The sequence below is a fragment of the Procambarus clarkii genome, chromosome 26, assembly GCF_040958095.1.
Source record: "Procambarus clarkii isolate CNS0578487 chromosome 26, FALCON_Pclarkii_2.0, whole genome shotgun sequence".
Taxonomy (NCBI): Eukaryota; Metazoa; Arthropoda; class Malacostraca; order Decapoda; family Cambaridae; genus Procambarus; species Procambarus clarkii.
The window spans coordinates 32,540,810-32,554,938 of NC_091175.1; positions in this window are offsets into that span (position 1 = coordinate 32,540,810).

Sequence of the window (14,129 nt, forward strand, 5' to 3'; positions counted from 1 at the left end):
ACCTGGTTTTAAAATTATGAATAGTATTTGCTTCCACAACCTGTTCCTGAAGTGCATTCCATTTCCCCACTACTCTCACGCTAAAAGAAAACTTCCTAACATCTCTGTGACTCATCTGAGTTTCAAGCTTCCATCCATGTCCTCTCGTTCTGTTACTATTCCGTGTGAACATTTCGTCTATGTCCACTCTGTCAATTCCTCTGAGTATCTTATACGTTCCTATCATGTCCCCCCTCTCCCTTCTTCTTTCTAGTGTCGTAAGGCACAGTTCCCTCAGGCGCTCTTCATACCCCATCCCTCGTAGCTCTGGGACGAGTCTCGTTGCAAACCTCTGAACCTTTTCCAGTTTCATTATTGTGTGTGTGTGTGTGTGTGTGTGTGTGTGTGTGTGTGTGTGTGTGTGTGTGTGTGTGTGTGTGTGTGTGTGTGTGTATGTGTACTCACCTAGTTGTGTTTGCGAGGGTTGAGCTCTGGCTCTTTGGTCCCGCCTTTCAACTGTCAATCAACAGGTGTACAGATTCCTGAGCCTATTGGGCTCTATCATATCTACACTTGAAACTGTGTATGGAGTCAGCCTCCACCACATCACTTCCTAATGCATTCCATTTGTCAACCACTCTGACACTAAAAAAGTTCTTTCTAGTATCTCTGTGGCTCATTTGGGCGCTCAGTTTCCACCTGTGTCCCCTTGTGCGTGTGCCCCTTGTGTTAATTAGCCTGTCTTTATCTACCCTATCAATTAGCTTCAGAATCTTGAATGTGGTGATCATGTCCCCCCCTAACTCTTCTGTCTTCCAGTGAAGTCAGGTTTAATTCCCGTAGTCTCTCCTCGTAGCTCATACCTCTCAGCTCGGGTACTAGTCTGGTGGCAAACCTTTGAACCTTTTCCAGTTTAGTCTTATCCTTGACTAGATATGGACTCCATGCTGGGGCTGCATACTCCAGGATTGGCCTGACATATGTGGTATACAAAGTTCTGAATGATTCTTTACACAAATTTCTGAATGCCGTTCGTATGTTGGCCAGCCTGGCATATGCCGCTGATGTTATCCTCTTGATATGTGCTGCAGGAGACAGGTCTGGCGTGATATCAACCCCCAAGTCTTTTTCTTTCTCTGACTCCTGAAGAATTTCCTCTCCCAGATGATACCTTGTATTTGGCCTCCGGCTCCCTACACCTATCTTCATTATATTACATTTGGTTGGGTTAAACTCTAACAACCACTTGTTCGACCATTCCTTCAGTTTGTCTAGGTCTTCTTGAAGCCTCAAACAGTCCTCTTCTGTCTTAATCCTTCTCATAATTTTGGCATCGTCCTCAAACATTGAGAGAAATGAATCTATACCCTCCGGGAGATCATTTACAGATATCAGAAACAAGATAGGACCGAGTACAGTGTGTGTGTGTGTGTGTGTGTGTGTGTGTGTGTGTGTGTGTGTGTGTGTGTGTGTGTGTGTGTGTGTGTGTGTGTGTGTGTGTGTGTGTGTGTGTGTGTGTGTGTGTGTGTGTGTGTGTGTGTGTGCGTGTGTGTGTGTGTGTGTGTGTGTGTGTGTGTGTGTGTGTGTGTGTGTGTGTGTGTGTGTGTGTGTGTGTGTGTGTGTGTGTGTGTGTGTGTGTGTGTGTGTACTCACCTAGTTGTACTCACCTAGTTGTGTCTGCAGGATCGAGCATTGACTCTTGGATCCCGCCTTTCGAGCATCGGTTGTTTACAGCAATGACTCCTGTCCCATTTCCCTATCATACCTGGTTTTAAAATTATGAATAGTATTTGCTTCCACGACCTGTTCCTGAAGTGCATTCCATTTCCCCACTACTCTCACGCTAAAAGAAAACTTCCTGTGAAAACTTCCTGAAAACTGTGTGTGTGTGTGTGTGTGTGTGTGTGTGTGTGTGTGTGTGTGTGTGTGTGTGTGTGTGTGTGTGTGTGTGTGTGTGTGTGTGTGTGTGTGTGTGTGTGTGTGTGTGTGTGTCTGTGTGTGTGTGTGTTATGTGTGTGTGTGTGTGTGTGTGTGTGTGTGTGTGTGTGTGTGTGTGTGTGTGTGTGTGTGTGTGTGTGTGTGTGTGTGTGTGTGTGTGTGTGTGTGTGTCTGTGTGTGTGTGTGTTATGTGTGTGTGTGTGTGTGTGTGTGTGTGTGTGTGTGTGTGTGTGTGTGTGTACTCACCTAATTGTACTCACCTAATTGTGCTTGCGGGGGTTGAGCTCTGGCTCTTTGGTCCCGCCTCTCAACCGTCAATCAACTGGTGTACAGATTCCTGAGCCTATTGGGCTCTATCATATCTACATTTGAAACTGTGAATGGAGTCAGCCTCCACCACATCACTTCCTAATGCATTCCATTTGCTAACTACTCTGACACTGAAAAAGTTCTTTCTAACGTCTCTGTGGCTCATTTGGGTACTCAGCTTCCACCTGTGTCCCCTTGTTCGCGTCCCACCAGTGTTGAAAAGTTCGTCCTTGTTTACCCGGTCGATTCCCCTGAGGATTTTGTAGGTTGTGATCATGTCCCCCCTTACTCTTCTGTCTTCCAGTGTCGTGAGGTGCATTTCCCGCAGCCTTTCCTCATAACTCATGCCTCTTAGTTCTGGGACTAGTCTAGTAGCATACCTTTGGACTTTTTCCAGCTTCGTCTTGTGCTTGACAAGGTACGGGCTCCATGCTGGGGCCGCATACTCCAGGATTGGTCTTACATATGTGGTGTACAAGATTCTGAATGATTCCTTACACAGGTTCCTGAACGCCGTTCTGATGTTAGCCAGCCTCGCATATGCCGCAGACGTTATTCTCTTTATGTGGGCTTCAGGAGACAGGTTTGGTGTGATATCAACTCCTAGATCTTTCTCTCTGTCTGTTTCATTAAGTACTTCATCTCCTATTCTGTATCCTGTGCCTGGCCTCCTGTTTCCACTGCCTAGTTTCATTACTTTGCATTTACTCGGGTTGAACTTCAACAGCCATTTGTTGGACCATTCACTCAGTCTATCCAGGTCATCTTGTAGCCTCCTACTATCATCCTCTGTTTCAATCCTCCTCATCATTTTTGCATCGTCGGCAAACATTGAGAGGAACGAATCTATACCCTCTGGGAGATCATTTACATATACCAGAAACAGTATAGGTCCAAGGACTGACCCCTGCGGGACTCCACTTGTGACGTCTCGCCAATCTGAGACCTCACCCCTCACACAGACTCGTTGTCTCCTGTTGCTTAGGTATTCCTCTATCCACCGGAGTACCTTCCCTCTCACTCCAGCCTGCATCTCCAACTTTCGCACTAGCCTCTTGTGTGGCACTGTATCAAAGGCTTTCTGACAATCCAAAAATATGCAGTCTGCCCACCCTTCTCTTTCTTGCCTTATTTTTGTTGCCTGGTCGTAGAATTCAAGTAACCCTGTGAGGCAGGACCTGCCATCCCTGAACCCATGTTGATGCTGTGTTACAAAGTTCCTTCGCTCCAGATGCTCCACTAGTTTTTTTCGCACAATCTTCTCCATCAGCTTGCATGGTATGCAGGTTAGGGACACTGGCCTGTAGTTCAGTGCCTCCTGTCTATCCCCTTTCTTGTATATCGGGACTACGTTAGCTGCTTTCCAAGTATCTGGCAGTTCCCCTGTTGCGTCCCCTGTGTGTGTGTGTGTGTGTGTGTGTGTGTGTGTGTGTGTGTGTGTGTGTGTGTGTGTGTGTGTGTGTGTGTGTGTGTGTGTGTGTGTGTGTGTGTGTACTCACCTAGTTGTGCTTGCGGGGGTTGAGATATGGCTCTTTGGTCCCGCCTCTCAACCATCAATCAACAGGTGTACAGGTTCCTGAGCCTATTGGTCTCTATCATATCTACACTTGAAACTGTGTATGGAGTCAGCTTCCACCACATCACTTCCTAATGCATTCCATTTGTCAACCACTCTGACACTAAAAAAGTTCTTTCTAATATCTCTGTGGCTCATTTGGGAACTCTGTTTCCACCTGTGTCCCCTAGTGCGTGTGTCCCTTGTGTTAAATAGCCTGTCTCTATGAACCCTGTCGATTCCCTTGAAAATCTTGAATGTGGAGATCATGTCCCCCCTAACTATTCAGTCTTCCAACGAAGTGAGGTTTAATTCCCGTAGTCTCTCGTAGCTCATACCTCTCAGCTCAGGTACTAGTCTGGTGGCAAACCTTTGAACCTTTTCCAGTTAAGGCTTAAGTTTAACTAGATATGGACTCCATGCTGGAGCCGCATACTCCAGGATTCGTCTGACATATGTGGCATATACTGTTCTGAAAGATTCCTTTCACAAGTTTCTAAAGGCGTTCTTATGTTAGCCAACCTGGTATATACTGCTGATGTTATCCTCGTGATAAGAGCTTCAGGGGACAGGTCTGGCGTGATATCAACCCCCAGGTCTTTCTCTCTCTGACTCTTGAAGTATTTCATCTCCGAAATGATACCTTGTATCTGGTCTCCTGATTCCTACTCCTATCTTCATTACATAACATTTGCTGGGGTTAAACTTTAACAACCATTTGTTCGACCATTCCTGCAGCTTGTCCAGGTCTTCTTGAAGCCTCAAGCTGTCCTCCTCTGTCTTAATCCGTCTCATAATTTTGGTGTCGTCAGCAGACATTGAGAGCAATGACTCTATACCCTCTGGGAGATCATTTACGTATATCAGAAACAGGATAGGTCCGAGTACAGAGCACTGTGGGACTCCACTGGTGACTTCACGCCATTCTGAGGTCTCACCCCTCAATGTAACTCTCTGCTTCCTATTGCTTAGGTATTCCCTTATCCACTGGAGCGCCATACCAGTTACTCCTGCCTGTTTCTCCAGCTTATGAACCAACCTTTTTATGGGGTACTGTGTCAAAGGCTTTCCAACAGTCCAAAAAAATGCAGTCCACCCATCCTTCTTTTTCTTGCTTAATCTTTGTCACCTGATTGTAGAATTCTCTCAAGCCTGTAAGGCATGATTTACCCTCCCTGAACCCATGTTGATGAGTTGTCACGAAGTCTCTTCTCTCCAGATGTGTTACTAGGTTTTTCTCACAATCTTCTCCATCACTTTGCATGGTATACAAGTCAAGGACACTGGCGTGTAGTTCAGTGCCTCTTGTCTGTCACCCTTTTTGCATATTGGTACTACATTAGCAGTCTTCCATATTTCTGGTAGGTCTCCCGTTTACAGTGACCTACTATACACTATGGAGAGTGGCAAGCAAAGTGCTCCTGCACACTCTTTCAATACCCATGGTGAGAGTCCATCCGGCTCAACAGCTTGTCTCACGTCCAGCTCCAATAAGCGCTTCTTGACCTCATCTCTTGTAATTTCGAACCTTTCTAAGGTCACCAGTTCTGTGTCCCAATGTATATCCCTTAGGAATTTATCCATCTCCTCATAGTTTCCCTTTTGGTACGCCAGCTCTTTGTTTCCCAGTTCTTTTTTGGGGGTGATAATTCCTAGCTCAACCAGGTACTCAAAGCTCAATACACTCTGATCACTCATTCCCAGGGGGGCTTCCAACTTAACTTCCCTTATATCCGACTCATTTAGGGTAAATATCAGATCATGCAAGTCTGGTTCATCCCCTCCTCTCATTCTTCTCGGTCCCTTGACGTGCTGACTTAGAAAGTTTCTTGTTGCCACATCCAGCAGCTTAGCTCTCCATGTGTCTGGTCCTCCATGTGGGTCTCTGTTCCCCCAATCTACCTTCCCATGGTTGAAGTCTCCCATGATTAGTAGTCTGGATCCGTTCCTGCTAGCCACAGAAGCTGCTCTCTCTATTATATTGATGGTGGCCAAGTTGTTTCTATCATATTCCTGTCTGAGTCTTCTGTCGTTCGGTGGGGGGTTATATATGACTACTACTATAATTTTCTGTCCTCCAGTTGTTATGGTGCCTGATATGTAGTCACTGAAACTTCCACAGTTCTGAATTACCATCTCTTCAAAACTCCAACCTTCACTTATTAGCAAAGCCACACCACCTCCTCCTCTCCATTCTCTCTCTTTCCTCACTACATAGTAGTCCTGTGGAAACACTGCATTTGTTATGGTTTTCGTTAGCTTTGTTTCTGTGAGTGCTATTATGTCTGGGTTTTCTTCTAGTGCCCATTCTCCGAGTTCACTTATTTTATTTGTAATCCCATCTATGTTAGTGTACATTGCCTTGAAGCTCACTTTCTTCTGTTCCTTTTCTTGTCCCCTTCTTGGCGAGCATTCTGCGGGTGTGGAAAGCTGTTCCGTGGGCGAGAAGATCTGTGAGGTGGTTTGCAGGGTCTCAGAGGATTTTGGGGTGGGGGGTGGGGGTTTAAGGGGAGGGGGGACAGGTAGAGTGTGGGTTAAGGAGATAGGGGGGACATGGAGAATATGGGGTGAGGGGGGAGGAGGGATAGGGAGGGTATGGGATGAAGGGGATGGGGAGACAGGGGGGGGAAAGGTGGGAGGGGGGACATGATGGGAATGGGGAAGGGGTGACATGGTCAGAATGGGATTTTGGGTGGGGGCAGGTAGGGTGAGGGGAAGGGAGGGTTTCTATGCAGAGGGGGTGGTGGTGTTGCACTCTCCCTCTGGTGTTGCTGGGATGCTGGTTTTGGGTTCCCCTCTTGTCTCTGGGACTGTTGTGTTGGGGGCTGCGATTTCCTGATTTACTCCTCTCTCCCTGCGCTTCCTCCTTGCTTCTGCGACCCTGGCTCTCTCCTCCTGTTATAAAAGTTGGCTGCTATGGGGGATTTAGTATTATTACGGAGTAGGGTCAGCAGTTAGAATTAAGATGTAACAGGGTAGTGACACAATTAGGCCCGGCCCCCAAGGAACATAGGTTCCTGTTTATACTTAAGGTTTTAGAACAGATCTGTCGTCTGGGATACAGTCAACTACGTCACTACAACAGGAGTAATGGATACACCTCAAAAACAAACTTACTTATTTATTAACCCCTTAACAACCCCCCATATACATTCACAACAATAACAATAATTCCTTTACCACACTATCTTACGTTAAAAGCCTTGGTCCACATAGGCAAGATACAAGGTTTTACAATTAGCACAAGCTAGGGTAAAGTCTACTAGGCAAGGGACACTAGCAAGGACTCTAGGTAGCTTACTGGTACTACTGGAGCCCACGTAGTTCCACTAGGACCCCCTTAGAGTAACTTAGCAATATAAACACTAGTGATACCCTAATTAATTAATACACTTTAATACTATACACATTAATACCCACTTATGCCAGAAAGCGAGAATAATACACATTACTTAGCTTGGTAAACTAGACACAGGATACGGTATGGGAGAGAAGTAGGAGGAAGGGGAGAGAGATGCAGAGCAACACGGTAGAGATGTTTACACCACGACGCCAGCCAGAGAAGGAAGCCAGCCTCGAGTCTCAGCTTACTCCAGCTAACTCACTGCCGTCCGACTACTCAGCTAATCGTACAGCAGCCCGATATCCAAGTTTACTCAGATCTACTTTACTAATACTTTCTAATCATTTGTAAACACAGTTGATGCCTATTTTATTAATTAATAATCAACCACAAGCTCTGGCTTTAAATGCTCTGTGAGAAACAAGATTTGTCTTATGTCTGGCAAGGAAGATAGGAATGAGCATCGACAAGCACCCAAAAGAACTTAAGGTAACTTATTTAGAGCTTAATATGACCTCTGATTTCCACTGAAGAACCCAGGGTCGTAACATTCCTCCCCCTTTCAGAGAAAAAAAAAATGTGGCTACTAGAATAGTAGTCATATTTTTTTTGTAAGAGTATAGAGAGAGTAAAAAGGAAAATCTATGCCATAAAAGAAAATCAATCAAAAACAACAATTTCTCTGCAAGAAAAGTACAAAGGAATTCTCTGAAAGAAAAAACACACACACACAAAAAAGGGAAGTAAATAAATTTGACACGGAATATTTAATGTCACAGGAGAACCTAAAAAAAAAATAACTAAAGCATGACAGTTGGTATATGGCTTCCTGTGGCTCAGATGAATGTTACTCAGGTAACCGGGACAGAGAGTCGGCTATCACGTTGAGCCGGCCTGGTAGGTGGATAATGGAAAGATCGAGGTCCTGTAGGTACAATGCCCACCTGAGGATGTGTTTATTTTTTTCCTTCATTTGATTCCAGAATACTAGTGGGTTATGGTTCGTGTACACTCCCACTATATTACCTGTGAGGTAGACTTCGAACTTTTTACATGTTAACACTAGCGCCAACGCCTCTTTTTCTACCACTGAATAATTGCATTGCGCCTTGTCAAATTTCACAGAGTAATAGTATACCGGGTGTTCCACTTGATCATCCCCAGTTTGCAACACCACTGCACCAGCACCCGAGTCTGATGCGTCAACATGAATTTTAAATGGTCGGTCGAACCTTGGGCTAGCGAGCACTGGGGCAGAAGCTAAGATCAATTTCAAATTTTTAAACGCCTCTGCACAGTCTGATGACCACTTAAATTTAACGACCTTCCGCAACAAGTCTGTGAGAGGAGTGGCAACACTGGAAAAGTTCTGACAAAAGTGTCAATAGTACGCACACATACCGATAAACCTATGAATTTCCTTTTTAGACTGGAGCACTGGGTACTCCAGAATGGCACTGATTTTATCTTGCCGAGGTAACGCTTTTCCTTGGCCCAATTCATAACCGAGGTACGTCACTGTGCCTTGACAAAAATGACACTTTTTTGCATTTAAGGTTAGATTTGCATTTTTCAAAACTGTGAACAACTGGCATAACCTAGCTATGTGGTCAGCCCAATTACTATCAAAGAACACAATGTCATCTAAATACTCCCGACAATTTGGCACATTAGCGAGCAGAGAGTTCATTAGCCTCTGGAACGTGGCAGGGGCATTACGCAAGCCGAACGGTAACACTTGATACTCAAAGACACCATCGGGTGTTACGAACGCAGTTAGTTGTTTAGCACGCTCGGTGAGAAGGGATCTGATAGTAACCCCTTGAGAGGTCGAATTTCGAGACATACTTGGCATTTCCAATCTCGTCGATGCAGTCTTCAAGGAGGGGCAGCAGATCGGCATCCACAATGATCACCTTGTTGAGCTGCCGATAGTCGGTGCATAATTGCCAGGAGCCATCTGGTTTGGGGGACCAAAAGGCAGGGCGAGCACCAAGAGCCCTGGCTCTGCCGGATGAGGCCGTGCTGGAGCAGGAAGTTGACCTCTTTCCATACGATGGCCTTCTTTTCCGGACTCATCCGATAGGGTTGAAGGTGAATGGGGGTGTAGTCCGTCAACTTGACATCATGGTAAATGGCAAATGGTCGGGACCTCCCCGAACAGGCTGGAGAATTCGTCAAGCAACGACTGCACCTCTTCACGTTGGGCCATCTGCAAATGGGACAGTCCCTCCTCCACAGCATTCACAGAACTAGAATTATTGAGAATGAGATTAGTTGGGTCCCAGAACAATCATCCCCTCCCTCACTAGAAATGGAAACATTGGTTAGTGCAATGGGCCTGGGGGCCCTGGAACTTCTTCAGCCGATTCAAGTGTATGAGCTTGTCATGTTATGCCTGGTTATGCTTGTCAGAGTGCCTCACTTTGTACATGAGGTCCCCAGTCTTTTCTGTTACAATGTAGGGGCCTTCGTACTTGTGGGACATAGTGTTCCCTAGTCGAGGCTTTAATACCCTGACAGGGTCACCAGGCTGAAATACCCGCAACTTAGCCTTAGCATCGTTTCGTTCTTTCTTATTTTCTTGGGCCTTCCCAAGATACTTTAGTGCAGCCGCCTTGCTATTCTTGAATCTCTGGTGGTGTTGCGCAAAGAAAGCCAAACCTTCGGTTAATGTTACGTTCCCTAACAGATTCTCCTGTAACATTTGCAAGGGTCCACGAACTTTATGGCCAAAGACTAACTCAAAAGGAGAACAACCCAGTGAACTTTGTAACCCCTCTCGAACAGCAAACAAAACATACGGCAAGTTCTCATCCCAGAAGGTGTGGGACCTCTCGCACGATGTCTTCAACATCTGCTTCAGAGTTAGATGGAACCGCTCAATTACCCCCTGACTCTGTGGATGGTATGGGCTGGAAACCTTATGAGATATTCCATGGTCCTTACAGAATTGTTAAAAAATATCAGACTTAAAGTTAGTACCATTGTCAGTTTGCACGACCCGAGGCAATCCAAAAGAGGAAAAAAATTGCAACATACGAGCAACAACAGTCTTTGCTCTGATGTTCCTTACAGTAAAAGCCTCTGGGTAACGGGTCGTGATACACATCATCGTGATTAGGTAAATATTACCAGACTTAGTTCTAGGTAATGGACCAACACAGTCCATTACCACATGAGAAAATGGTTCCTCCGGCACGACAATAGGCCTTAGAGGAGCTTTAGGTGGTGTCTGGTTTGGTTTCCCAACAAGTTGACAAGCAATACATGCATTACAAAATTTTGCCACATCGCTTTTCAGCTTGGGCCAGAAAAAATACTTTAAGATTTTGTGATAAGTAATATTAATACCTTGATGTTCCCCCATAAGATAACAGGTTGGTAACATAACCTGGTGGACTCTGGTGAACCTCTATAACAGGTTGGCAACATAACCTGGTGGACTACCTCCCACTCATTTGACAAGGGAGTGGTCTGTGGTCTCCATTTTCTCATCAAAATCCGTTCATTGTAGTAGTACCCAGTTGCTGCATCTACAATTTTCTCCTTAGAGATGGCTACTTCGTGGCATTCTGCAAGACTGGGGTCAGCTTTCTGTAACTCACTCAAGGAGGTGTCCAGGCCTTGGTCAGATGCCATTGGCCGAGGCTCAACAGTGTTCTCCTCCACCTCCCCACTACTCTCGGTAGGCGGCGGTGGCAGGCTCTCCACAATGTCCTCGGCCACGTCATCGAGTCGGGCAATGAATGTGTCTGCAAGGTCCACTTGGCTTTCACCACTCGGAAAGTTCCTCGTGTCCTCGGGATTTACCACCTTGGCAAGCACAGGGCCGCCCTTACATTTAAGTCCCATAGACCTGATCACCGTGCACGCAGGGTACACAACATTATCCTCTGCGGCGGGTAGATCCAGGGAAACCTTAGGGGTAGGCAACATAATAGGCAGTCTGGAGTCCCCTACCTTATCCCCTGCTAAATCATTACCCAATATTACATCAACATTAGGGAAAGGTAGGTACGAAGTGATTCCGACTGCACAAACACGCTTGTGGAAATCAGATTCCTGGGTAACCTTATGGAGGGGTACTGTTGGAGTATCACTAGTGACACCCTCGATCAGTACTACCTCTCCAGTGTCGAGAGTGTTGGCACCTTGCAATGCACTCTCTAAAATTAAAGTCTGGATGGCACTGGTGTCTTAGAAGATCACCACGTCCTTCCAGGAAGAACTCTCAGACAAATGTAGTCTCCCTTTCGATAAGAATGGGGTAAGCAGGTCCAACCACTGCGGGTTGGAGGTCTTACTCCCTAACCCTTCAGAAGGCCTCAAGCCCTGTGTCACAACTAGAGCATTGGGTCTTTTTTCTGGGTAAAGTTGCCAACAACGGCTAGTAATGTGGTTTGGACGTTTACAGTGACCACAGATACGTCGGGGAGAAGAGACATTACTAACAGGATTGCCCTTTGGGTCACTCTTAGGTGCCGTGGGGCTAGACAATTTAACAGGGTTAGTTATGTCTGAAACAGAAGGTGCATTAGTTATAGGGTTAGAATGAGCTGGTCTGGACTGGCTGTGGGTATAAGTTTTGTTACTCTGTGGGGTATAATTATTTTTATTGGGCCTTTTGCCCGCCAACTGGTTGTTTTCTGCCATCTTGGCCAAATCCACTATTTTAGAATCTACCTCTATCCTTCCTCTAATGTAATGTGCTACATTCTCTGGCATATTATCTATAAAGTGTTCCACTAAAACTAAATTCTTAAGTGCCTCGTATGTTTCGGCTTTAGCCGAGCGAATCCATTTTTCAACCAATCTAATTTGATCATTAGCAAATTCAGTGAGAGGTTGGTTGTGAGTAGGCCTAAGGTTTCAATAAGCTTGGCGGTGAGCTTCAGGCATAATTTCATATGCCCTCAAAATTCATTCCCTGACTTTATCATATTCAAAAAACTCGTTGTCAGGCATGTTTATAAAAATATCTTGTGCTTTACCCCTAAGCCGCCCCTGTAAGATTTTCACCCACTCTTCCCTTGGCCAGTTCATGGACATAGCTAGTCTCTGAAAATGGTTGAAAAATCTTTCAGGGTCTAACTCTGAAAATTCAGGTAAGTTATGCTTTTTATCAGAATGCCTGGGGTTTGAGTCCCCAGTAGATGGTGGTACCATTCTTGCCGCCTCATTTTTGAGCCTTTGCTCTTCAACTTTAGCATTTTGTTCTACTACTCTAGCCTCTTGCTCTGCCAGTCTTAACATGGCTAGTGTTAATTCTAACTCTATATTTCTACTAGCTACACTTTTCCCTGTACTGGGCTTGCATAAAATTGTATCACTCGGCAATAGTTCTTGGTCTATACAATGTCATAAAATTTCATTCACCAAGGTTCACTTTTTATCAATGTCGTTTAACTCGAGACCAAATTCCTTGCCTAACAATACTAAATTTTATTTGGTGAGCTTCTTAATCTCTACCACTGAAGGATCCTTTGCCAGTTCCTGCATTTTAGATGCCATCACTAATAAATTTAGCTCCTAGCAAAAGAAAAAATTAAAAAAGAAAAATTGGAAAAAACAAAAATTTGCACGGCCCCTAACACAAGGCCACACTTACCTCAATCGTGAAGGGATCCAGCTGGGTGTCCAGTCAGTGCAAGATATATCCTTTGCTAGATGAGCTGGGCCCAAGGCTAACACACAACCGTTCTGTGGAAAACAAGAATTTTTAGTTTTGGCAGTCAAAAATGTAATTTTTTACACTTATAATGTTCCTCCCGGACTGGCCAACCACTTGTTATAAATGTTGGCTGCTATGGGGGATCTAGTATTATTATGTAGTAGGGTCAGCAGTTAGAATTGAGATGTAACAGGGTAGTGACACAATTAGGCCCGGCCCCCAAGGAACATAGGTTCCTGTTTATACTTTAAGGTTTTAGAACAGATCTGTCGTCTGGGATACAATCAACTACGTCACTACAACAGGAGTAATGGATACACCTCAAAAACTAACTTACTTATTTATTAACCCCTTAACAACCCCCCATATACATTCACAACAATAACAATAATTACTTTACCACACTATCTTACGTTAAAAGCCTTGGTCCACATAGGCAAGATACAAGGTTTTACAATTAGCACAAGCTAGGGTAAAGTCTACTAGGCAAGGGACACTAGCAAGGACTCTAGGTAGCTTGCTGGTACTACTGGAGCCCACGTGGTTCCACTAGGACCCCCTTAGAGTAACTTAGTAAAGAAGTAAAGAGAGAGAGAGAGAGAGAGAGAGAGAGAGAGAGAGAGAGAGAGAGAGAGAGAGAGAGAGAGAGAGAGAGAGAGAGAGAGAGAGAGAGAGAGAGAGAGAACAGAGAGAACAGAGAGAACAGAGAGAACAGAGAGAACAGAGAGAACAAGAGAGAGGGAGGGTGGTGTGTGTGTGTGCGTGTGATGGGGGTTAAGAGGAGGTGGGTGAGGTGTTGTCTTCAGATTACGGCAGGTAAGAGAGGGGTGGATTATGAGTGAAGTTTTATCCCCTTTCCAAGAAAGGTAATTATCTAAGTGTAATTACCTAAGTGTAGTTACAGGATGAGAGCTACGCTCGTGGTGTCCCGTCTTCCCAGCACTCTTTGTCATATAACGCTTTGAAACTACTGACGGTCTTGGCCTCCACCACCTTCTCACCTAACTTGTTCCAACCGTCTACCACTCTGTTTGCGAAAGTGAATTTTTTTAAATTTCTTCGGCATCTGTGTTTAGCTAATTTAAATCTTTGACCTCTTGTTCTTAAAGTTCCAGGTCTCAGGAAACCTTCCCTATCGATTTTATCAATTCCTGTTACTATTTTGTATGTAGTAATCATATCACCTCTTTTTCTTTTGTCTTCTAGTTTTGGTATATTTAATGCGTCTAACCTCTCCTCGTAGCTCTTGCCCTTCAGTTCTGGGAGCCACTTAATAGCATGTCTTTGCACCTTTTCTAGTTTGTTGATGTGCTTCTTAAGATATGGGCACC